A 9,906-nucleotide genomic window follows, 5' to 3' on the forward strand; every position below is an offset into this window, starting at 1 on the left:
CACAGATGTATCCACAGAAGGTCAGAAGAGTTATCAGACACATAGTTACTGTTTGTAAGACAGGATGCTCTCTCAGGACTTGGGTTCTTTTGGCATTCCATATCTGCCTCACTGACTGCAGAGGTGCCAGGTCTCTTGAGATGACGCAACTCTTCACTCCCACTTGAAGGAGCCACACTATAGATGACTCCACGCAACTGTCTGCAAAATGCCCAAACAGAAGAAGGCTCTAACACAATGGGATAATCATTCATAGCCCAAGCTGACCAGAAACTAACTTACATCAGTTCCTTTGTGACTTCTCAAGCCATTCAGAGCTTGATTTCAGCATCAGCAAGACACTGCTATCATCATAGCCACAACCTGAATATGCATACACCAGTTATGCAAAGCAAAGCCAAATAGTACAGTTGACATAAAGTCTGACACTCCAAACATCTGTGTGCTGACTTATTTTTCCCATGTTTGACATGTAAAACTAGGAGACTTCAATGCATCCAAATGTATGTCTTCACCAGAGCAGAAGGGATTCAACCATATTTGGACCAAATATCTTCACTATCTCTTGAGGTGTCAGTGAAGGAAATGGGAATGTTGTCAACTTGCATATTGTCCTAACCTGGATTCCCATTCTCTTCGCATAACAAAATTGCCACTCTGGACAAGTTATCTTTTGTTATCACCCTTCCTTTCACTGTGGGCAACATGGGACAATCTCTTTTTTCATTGTTGTTTGTTTATTTTTATTTACTGATTTGAGAGCGACAGATAGAGAGTGAGAGAGAGAGGCAGAAAGAGAGAGAGAAGGGGCACGCCAGGGCCTTCAGCCATTGCAAACAAATTCCAGATGCATGTGCCACCTTGTACAACTGGCTTACATGGGTCCTGGAGGATTGAGCCTCAAACCAGGGTCCTTAGGCTCTACAGGCAAGCGCTTAACCACTAAGCCATCTCTCCAGCCCAGTACAATCTCTTTAACTGTGACTCTTTAACTGTGAACATGACTATCCCTTCCATCATCTCATGCACCTCTCGTTATGAGACATCATTTTTACCTTTGAATGAATGAACCTGAATAGAGAGAGAAGACTGAAAAGCAAGTCATTAAAATACAATGTGAACACCTCCCAGTTACTAAGAGAAGCCTGGGCTGAGGAAAACATTAAAGGTATAAAAACTATAACCATCTTACATCAGTGTATACCCCAGAGGTTGAAGTAGAATAGACACTGACACTATGGGATAACTATACTTCAAGTGCTTATGCTGTGTGGGTTCAAAGGCTTCTCCTCAGTCACCTCCCGACCCCTGATGAGCACTTCCTATCTTTTACCCAATGTGCTTTCTTCTATGCATAACAAGTCCATTCAGCCCATGCCACATGTCTATGCCCTGTATTCTGCCCCTGCAGAGCACTCTGTCTGCTAAACTTGAATTTTCAGTGCTGCTACTTACCAGCTACTGACTTCAGCCTGTCATCTATAGATAGTGCTTATGATGTGCCCCACATGGGGCCAGTGTGAGGCCAAACATCACACAGGTCATTGTCAGCCGGGTTGTTGTGTGTGTCCCTGGCACTATGGATGCAATAATGGAAGAGAAGTGGGAACTTCTCCGAAGGAGTTCAGAACAGAGTACCTGCCGCAAGGTCCTTCTCTCCATGCAGGATTCAGTGGAATAAAAATTCTGATACTCAGAATGTTCAACTGCCTGCACTCAGAAGGAAGCTATGTTTTCTTTTATCTCCTAGAACTCTTCTTGTAAGACTATTGTAATGTGATTTAGTCCTGGGGGTTTCCAAGGATAAATCATACCAACCCACGTTAAGACACTCTCTCTGGTATGAGCTTTCACTGCTCCTGTGTATATAATAGTTCTTTAAACTTAATAAGAGGACTGTTGCATGTATCCAAAAATATCCTTTCAAGTGGAGTGTACCACTTATTACCTCTGCAATTTTTTTTATCTAACAACCTGAACTTCATTTGATAGTATTTCTTCTGGCTGAGCTTCTGTTTTTCTCATTCCTCCACAGAGTAAGTTATCAGCTCTAATTTTGAAATATGAAAGCTATTATCCAAAACACAACAGTGTTTCCAGGTGCACTTTATGGAACTGCAAAACTATTTCTCGGAAGCATAAAACAGTTGTTGAAAAATGCTTTAAAGTGCCAACAAGCTAGAAGTCTTACAAGTTGAGCAAAGTCAAGCTTAGGGGAATAGAATCTTAAGGTCCATTGACCTTGCCTTCCACTCATGGCGGGGCTCAGCTTCAGACTTTGGGACACCTATAGTGAAGGTGGAATTATAATAAAATTTATTGGGGTGAGTTAAAAGTATTATTCCATGTAAACATTTTAAATATACCACAATTATTCTAGCAACTGTTGTTCTTTTTTTGTTGTTTAACCAGACTAAGCCCTCTCCAATGCATAGAAGAACAGAGTCTTCAGACAGAATTTATACTCTAAAGTATCTGATGTATTTCTAGAGATATAATTTGGCTGTACAATTTAGGCTAGCCTTGAGCTTGGAATTTTCCTGCCTCAGCCTCCCAAGTGCTAGGATTACAGGGATTTGTCATACACCTGGCCTCTAATGCTTTCAATTTAAAATTTTACTAAGAGGTCAGCAAACAGTGCCCTGTGTTCAAAATCCAGCCTGTAGTCTGTTTTGTCAATAAAGTTTTATCAGAACACAGCCATGTTCCTTTGCTTATGCATTGGTTGGGATGGCCATCTCACTGTAACAAGTTATAAAAAGGTTATAGCAGTCACCATGTGGTCTACAAAGCCAGGAATGTGTATTATCTCGCCCTTTCAAAGAATAATTTTCTAAGCCCTCATTTAAGACACTTTAAGTCTTTGCTCTTGGTGATAATAATGTAAAACGGAAGAGAAAGGAAAAAAAAAAAAGAAAGGCCTTTTATTGCACATTAAAACCAAACCTAAGGCAAAGTGTATGTACTAAGACTTTATGATCAAGTGCATTCCTAGGAAGACAAGGGTGAGAAAATGCAGAAAGAGGTGGAGAGGGAAAGGAGACTGAGGAAGAGGAGGAAGATGAGGAAGAAAAAAGGGGGGTTGGGGAGAGGAGGAGGTACTAAGTAGATATTACCAAAGTTGGGCACAGTTTCTGAAGAAAATACACCTGGCTGTCTGTCAGGTAGGATGTCACCAAGGAGTCCGTTTGGATCGGTCCTCACCTCCAGAAGGAGCCACGGCCATCAGTCTGAGGAAGCTCATGACAAGCAGCAGCAGTGGCAGGGCTTCTAACTGCAGAGGTGGTGAGAGCCACACTCTGACTTCTCAAGCAGGAAGCAAAGCAGCAGCTGAGATCCAGGGGATACAAAATGTCAAGCAAGTCAGGCCTGGGGCAAACCCTCTGCAACACTCCACTCCTGGCATCTGCCATATCTGCTCTCACTCTTTTACTCTAATCAACTGTGTGTGTGAGCAAAATGTCTTCACTGCCTCCCTGAGAGGTGTGAGTCTCCTTGCTGAAAATAACAGCCAAGTTATAAACTTCCAAGAAGACTTCAGTAGAATTATCAGTCAGAGCTGTAATTCTTAGTGCTGCAGTTGTTTCTTGTGCTATGATTAATAGATACCATCTCCCTATTGTAGTGGATTCATTCTAGAATCACCTCACCCTTGGCCAGCATTGCACTAGCTTAGTAAAAATAGACCATCACTCCTGAAAGGTCTAATCCCTAAATCTTTGCCATGGTTTATGGAATTGCCCACTCACACTTACCACTGCTTTTAAAATCATGAATAGATAACTCTAGTGAGATGTTGTTGACCAATGGGAATAATTATTCCATGCCTCTAATTTGGTATTCTCAACTCTGTGACCTAGACCCCTCACTGTAACTGGAATTAGTTATCTCAGGCTTTGTGTGCCCTCTGGTCTGCTAACAGAAAGTTACAGGGGTTCACAGGTTCAAGTACAGTGATCTACCTTCTCTCTCTCCATCTTTGTGTGTTTTTTTGTTTGTTTGTTTGTTTGTTTCTTTTTGAGGTTGGGTCTCTAGCCTAAGCTGGCCTGGAATTCACTGTGTAATCTCAGGCTGGTCTCTAATTTATGGAGATCCTCCTACCTCTGCCTCCCAAGGCATGTACCTTGTAACTTGAAGGAGGTAATCCACCCTCTGTGACTCAGGAACTCCAACCCAGTAGAGCTGAATGATATGGGTGGGGAGCAATATTTGACAAACGAATCATGGGACTGATGACATTAGGATCAATCTGGCCCAAGAAATACTTTGTACCCCTCCAAGATGGAACTCTGTGCAAGTTATTCACTAAAGAAAATGCCTACAGTAGATGAAAGAGAAAAAGAATGGGACTAGGTATAATGACAAGACAATTTAGATCTGATCTCTACAAAAGGAGGAAGTGAGAGTCCAATGCTACTTTTGCCAGGCAGGCAGAGTTGTTTGTGATTCTTCCTACTGTTGGGAATCAAAAGAAAACATTCACCAATGCCACAATGGCATAGTAAGTGTCATAGTTCTGTGGATGTCATGGCAGCTGGGCATGAAGTCACCATGACCCCATCATAGTGCATGCACGTGCGTGCTCACACACACATGCACACACACACACACACACACACACACACACATGTTCCACACATACTTTACTTTCTCTGTGGTCATCTTTCATCAGTCATTATCTGCTGGTTTTACAGAGCTCTTGTAGCTAAACTGAGTGGAGACACTGGGGATAAGGCATTGTCGTTTAAGTGTTAGTGGAGGCAATTTCTTCAGTGCCTCTATTCACTCTGTTACAACCACAGAGTAAATTGTGAAGAAGTTGGACTAAATCCAAACCCATCTGTGACCATTCTACATAAATCCCCATTTGACTCAAAAAGCAGCAAGGTTTGGATCTCCTATTCGGTATCAGTTCAGACTAGACATTTTTCAATGTTCAAAAACTCTGTGTGTTGCATTTATCCAAGACATGGTTGCCCTGACTACTCGGCCTTTTAGGGAAGGTCCTGTATATGTTCACTATTGGTTGGCTGTGGTTTTTGTTTGTTTGTCTGTTTTTGAGTTAGGTTCTCACTCTGGCCCAGGCTGACCTAGAATTCACTATGTATTCTCAGGCTAGCCTTGAACTCACAGTGATCCTCCTACCTCTGCCTCCCGAGTGCTGGGTGAGATTAAAGGTATGAGCCACCATGCCAGGCTAGGCTGTTTTTTTGTTTTGTTTTGTTTTGTTTTTGACAGTCTTATGTAGTCCACACTGGCCTTATATTTGCTATGTAACTTAGGATGACCTTGAACTCCTGATCCTTTGGCCTCCCCTTCCCGAATGCTTGAATTATGCATCAACATGGCACAGTTTTATATGTGCCATTTGTAACTTTCAGACTCTTTACCAAGAGGAATGATCTCCTTTATAATTTTATTTTTGATCTAGGAACAATCCCAGATCTGTAACTTGGTTTTATGTTTTCGTTCTGCTTTCTGGGTATCAATTGATTTTATTACATAAACCAAGAAACACAGGTCACCTTCTACTCTATTTTGGTTCTTATAAATCTATTACCTGTTAGTAACTTCCATGGATCTGTGGTTCAGGGTTTCCTACTTGTCCTACTGTTCATTATCCTTTGCCCCCTTAACCTCAGCACTTAAGGCTGCCGCTTACTCTTTCATTGTCTTTGTCAGCACTCTATTGCTTGTGATAAAATACCTGAGAAAAAATAATGTAGAAGGAACAAATATTTGTTTGACATGCTTTCACTTGGTTCCAATGCCTCCTTCAATGGAAGAGGTTGTTCACTTCATGGAATTCCAGAAACACAGGGAAAGGAAAATGCTAGAGACACAAAACAGTCCCCAAGGGTACACTCCCCAAAATACCACTCCATTCAACTAAGTCCCTCCCACCTTTATTTTGTTCACATTCCCAAATCCCATCAAATTCTGAACACTTCATTGGATTAGTTCATTGATGAGATAAGAGATTTAGTGATTCCTCACTTCCCATAAACCCATCAGCTGACAATCAAGCTATTAGTAATGGCCTTTGGGGGACATTTTAGTTTAAATGGTAATGTATCATGGAATTCCATCATTTCTATTGGTGCTGAGGACTGACGGGCAATGGAAATATCTGTCCTTGCAAGAGTTGCCTTCAAGACGTGCTCCAACTATGCTTCTCAAAGACATACCCTTCTCCACGGTGTTCTTTATTTAATTTTTAAATGTTTTTAGTTTTTTAGAGAGAGCAAGTGAGACAGAGAGGAGGTGACTGGGGGAGAGAGAGATTGGTGGGCCAGGACCTTAGCCACTGCAATCAAACTCCAGACACTTGTGCCACTTAGTGGGCATGTGAGACTTCATGCCTGCCTCACCTTTGTGTGGCTTATGCAGGATCTGGAGAGTCAAACATGGACCCTTAGTCTTTGCAAGCAAGCACCTTAACTGCTAAGCCATCTCTCTAGCCCTGGGGTATTCTTTTTTATTATTTATGTGTGTGTATATGTATATATATGATGTATATACATGAACACACACATGCCATGATGCTCCTGAGGAGATCATAGGACCATCTTCTGTTTCTTCTCTCCTTTCACTTTCATGTTTTAGAAACAGGGTCTCTCTCATGGTTTTCGCTGCTGTCACTTGGCTAGCTTGTGGACTCTTCTGGCTCCATCTCCCACTGCTATAAGTGTGCTGGAATTACAGGTTTGTATGCCACATTGTAACTGGCTTTACCTGGGTGCTGGGGAATCAAACTCCAGTTGCAGGCTTTCCTGAGCCATATCTCCAGCTCCCCCACCCAGGGTATTCTGATTACTATAGAAAAGGGGTTTTCTGTTCTCTCTCAGGATATATAATCAGCTGTCTCATATGCTATGTCTGTCCTAAGATTTCCAACATACTGTGTTTTCTAAACCTTTCCTTAGTACTCAGAAAAAGTTCCATCATCACTAACTCATGGCCATTGCCACATACAAATTTCAAGCATCTTGCTCATCAAATTTCTAAGAACAGCTTTCCACAACCCTGAGTGTGAGATCCCCTTGAGCTAACTAACTAACGAACTACCTACCTAACTGACCTAACTCTCACCCTCTATATCTCAGGAAAATTCTCCTGGATAGAAATTTTAATAATTGTGATGTCATGGCACACTGTGGTTTGTATCAGAAGATTTTTTTATACTGATTGTCTTGTATTTTCTACAGTTTTTAACTCAAGATGTGACTCAAAATTGGCATCACTTCAAATCTTCTTAGAAATCATTCATAGGGCTGGAGAGATGTCTTGGTGATTAAAACACTTGCTTGCAAAACCTGATGGCCTGGGTATGACTCTCCAATATAAATATACATGAAATCTAGATGCACAAAGATGCATCTGGAGTTTGTGCAGCCACTAGAGGCTCTAGTGCACCTATTCTCCCTCTTCTTTCTCCCTCCCTTTTCTTGAAAATAAATTAATTAAAATACTTTTTAAAAATATTTTTTTGTTCTTATTTATTTATTTATTTGAGAGCGACAGACACAGAGAGAAAGACAGATAGAGGGAGAGAGAGAGAATGGGCGCGCCAGGGCTTCCAGCCTCTACAAATGAACTCCAGACGCTTGCGCCCCCTTGTGCATCTGGCTAACATGGGACCTGGGGAACTGAGCCTCGAACCGGGGTCCATAGGCTTCACAGGCGAGTGTTTAACCGCTAAGCCATCTCTCCAGCCCAAATTAATTAAAATACTTTTTAAAAAGTCATGGGCTAGAGAGATGGCTTAGCAGTTAAGGCTCTTGCTGGCAAAGCCAAAGGACTCAGATTCAATTCCCCCATACCCACAAAAAGCCAGATGTGCAAGGTGGCACATGACTCTGGAGTTCATTTGTAGTAGCCGGAGGTCTTGGCATGCCCATTCTCTCTGTGTGTCTCTATCTGCATCTCTCGATCTCTCAAATAAATAAATAAATAAATAAATAAATAAATAAATAAATAAAATACTTTTTAAAGATCATTCGTAGGGTACAGCCCAAGAAGACTGGATCAGAATTTGTTCTTTATGGAATTCCCTAAATAGTTCTTATGCATATTAGTTTCCCTGAGTAACTGTTACCAGCATGTGAGGAGCTTTCCTCTAGAAAACATATTCTGACTCAGGCTCTCACATTACCACTTTTGGGTACAGAGTGAAATTCCAAAGAAACCAAATAAACTAGCAACTGAGGCAGAGACACATGTCAAGCATAATGCACTGTCAATTCTCCACAACTTATCAAGGAGATACAGTCTGGGAAGTTGGTAATAATAACATTCTTCAGAGAGACCATAGGTAGCTGTTGCATTTTGGAGTAATCTGTTGTTGTGAGGGCTATGGAAGAGAAAATGAGGCTTATATTTATTCCTTCCTCTATTTCCTATCTTCCATAGTCAGACAGCTCCAAGGAGTGTTAAATGCCTAGTACTCCCGGATATGTTAATTACTTGATGTCACCACATAGCCACCTAGGATCTATAGTTTATTTGGGGCTCATTAAGCAATATTGGAGTACTGGACCAGACACTTAAGAAAGAGCTACATTTTTAAAAAAGATGTAAAATGGAGCTTGAGAGATGGCTTAGTAGTTAAGGTGTTTGTCTGTGAAGCCCAAGCCAAGGACCCAGGTTCAATTCTCCAAGACCCACATAAACCAGATACATAAACCAGATACCAGTTTCTTTGGTTTCTTTGGCACCTGTGTCTGGAGGTCGCTAGCAGTGACTAGAGGCCCTTGCACACTTGCGTTCTCTCTCTGTGTCTCTTTCACTCTCTATCTCTTAAATAAATGAACAAGTAAATAAAATATTTTTTGAAAAAGCTTTTGTTTGTAATTTTAAAAAATTAAAAAGATGTAAAACAAAGTAAGTCTATTTCAAAAGCACCTTAGGGCTGGAGGGATGGTTTAGTGGTTACGGTGTTTGCCTACAAAGCCAAAGGACCCAGGTTTGATTCCCCAGGACCCACGTTAGCCAGATGCACAAGGAAGTTCGTCAGCAGTGGCTGGAGGCCCTGGCATGCCCATTCCCTCCCTCTCTCCTTCTCTCTCTCCTCTCTTTTTCTGTCAAATAAATTAAACAAATAACTTTTTAAGTAAAAAGCATCTTAGAGGAAACAAGGTAATGAGACAAAAAATGTAGTAATAGTTTCACAAAAGTATCTAGTAATAATTTCAGGAATGATAAGTGAAAAGATATTGCTTATTACTTGTATGTTAAATGTTTCCCTTGAAAATTTAATTTGCTCATGCATCTTTTTTATCAGTATCTTTTGCAATGTTACCAGATATAATTTTGACATATGAAGTCTATTAGTCTTCATTAAGATAAGAAGCAAAGATAGTACATATGCAGAGCAAAAGAGATGAAATTTAAAGGAGAATTTGTAGGAAAAGAAAGAAATCTTGACAATGAAAATATCATAATAGAAATGAAACTTATATATAAGAGATAGATAGTGAAATTGAAGAAATTCCTGAGAAAATAAAGTATTAAGATTTACTGAATTTAAATAGCATTTAAACATTAAAAGGTTAGTTCAGGAAGTTTAACAAAACAAAAGGAATTTTGTGAAAAGACACAAAGTTAATGTGAAACTCGCCAACAATTCCCACAAAAATGCCCACAAAATGTTCACAACCTAAGAATATTTATTTATTTCATTTTTTATTAGTTATGTACACAGCATGTATACAGCCATGTTGGTACCATCATTAGCCTCATCCCTGTCCTCCCCCCTCTGCAGGGACCCTCCTCATTGGGGAATGTGGGTAATGCATTGTGGAGTTTGCCATCAGTTTTGGGTGAGAGGCAATGTCTCTGTGCATAATGTCCCAACATGTGGCTCTAACAATCTCTCTGCCCCCTCTTCTGCAAATTTCCCTGAGC

Source organism: Jaculus jaculus, chromosome 10 (genome assembly GCF_020740685.1).
Source record: "Jaculus jaculus isolate mJacJac1 chromosome 10, mJacJac1.mat.Y.cur, whole genome shotgun sequence".
NCBI lineage: Eukaryota > Metazoa > Chordata > Mammalia > Rodentia > Dipodidae > Jaculus > Jaculus jaculus.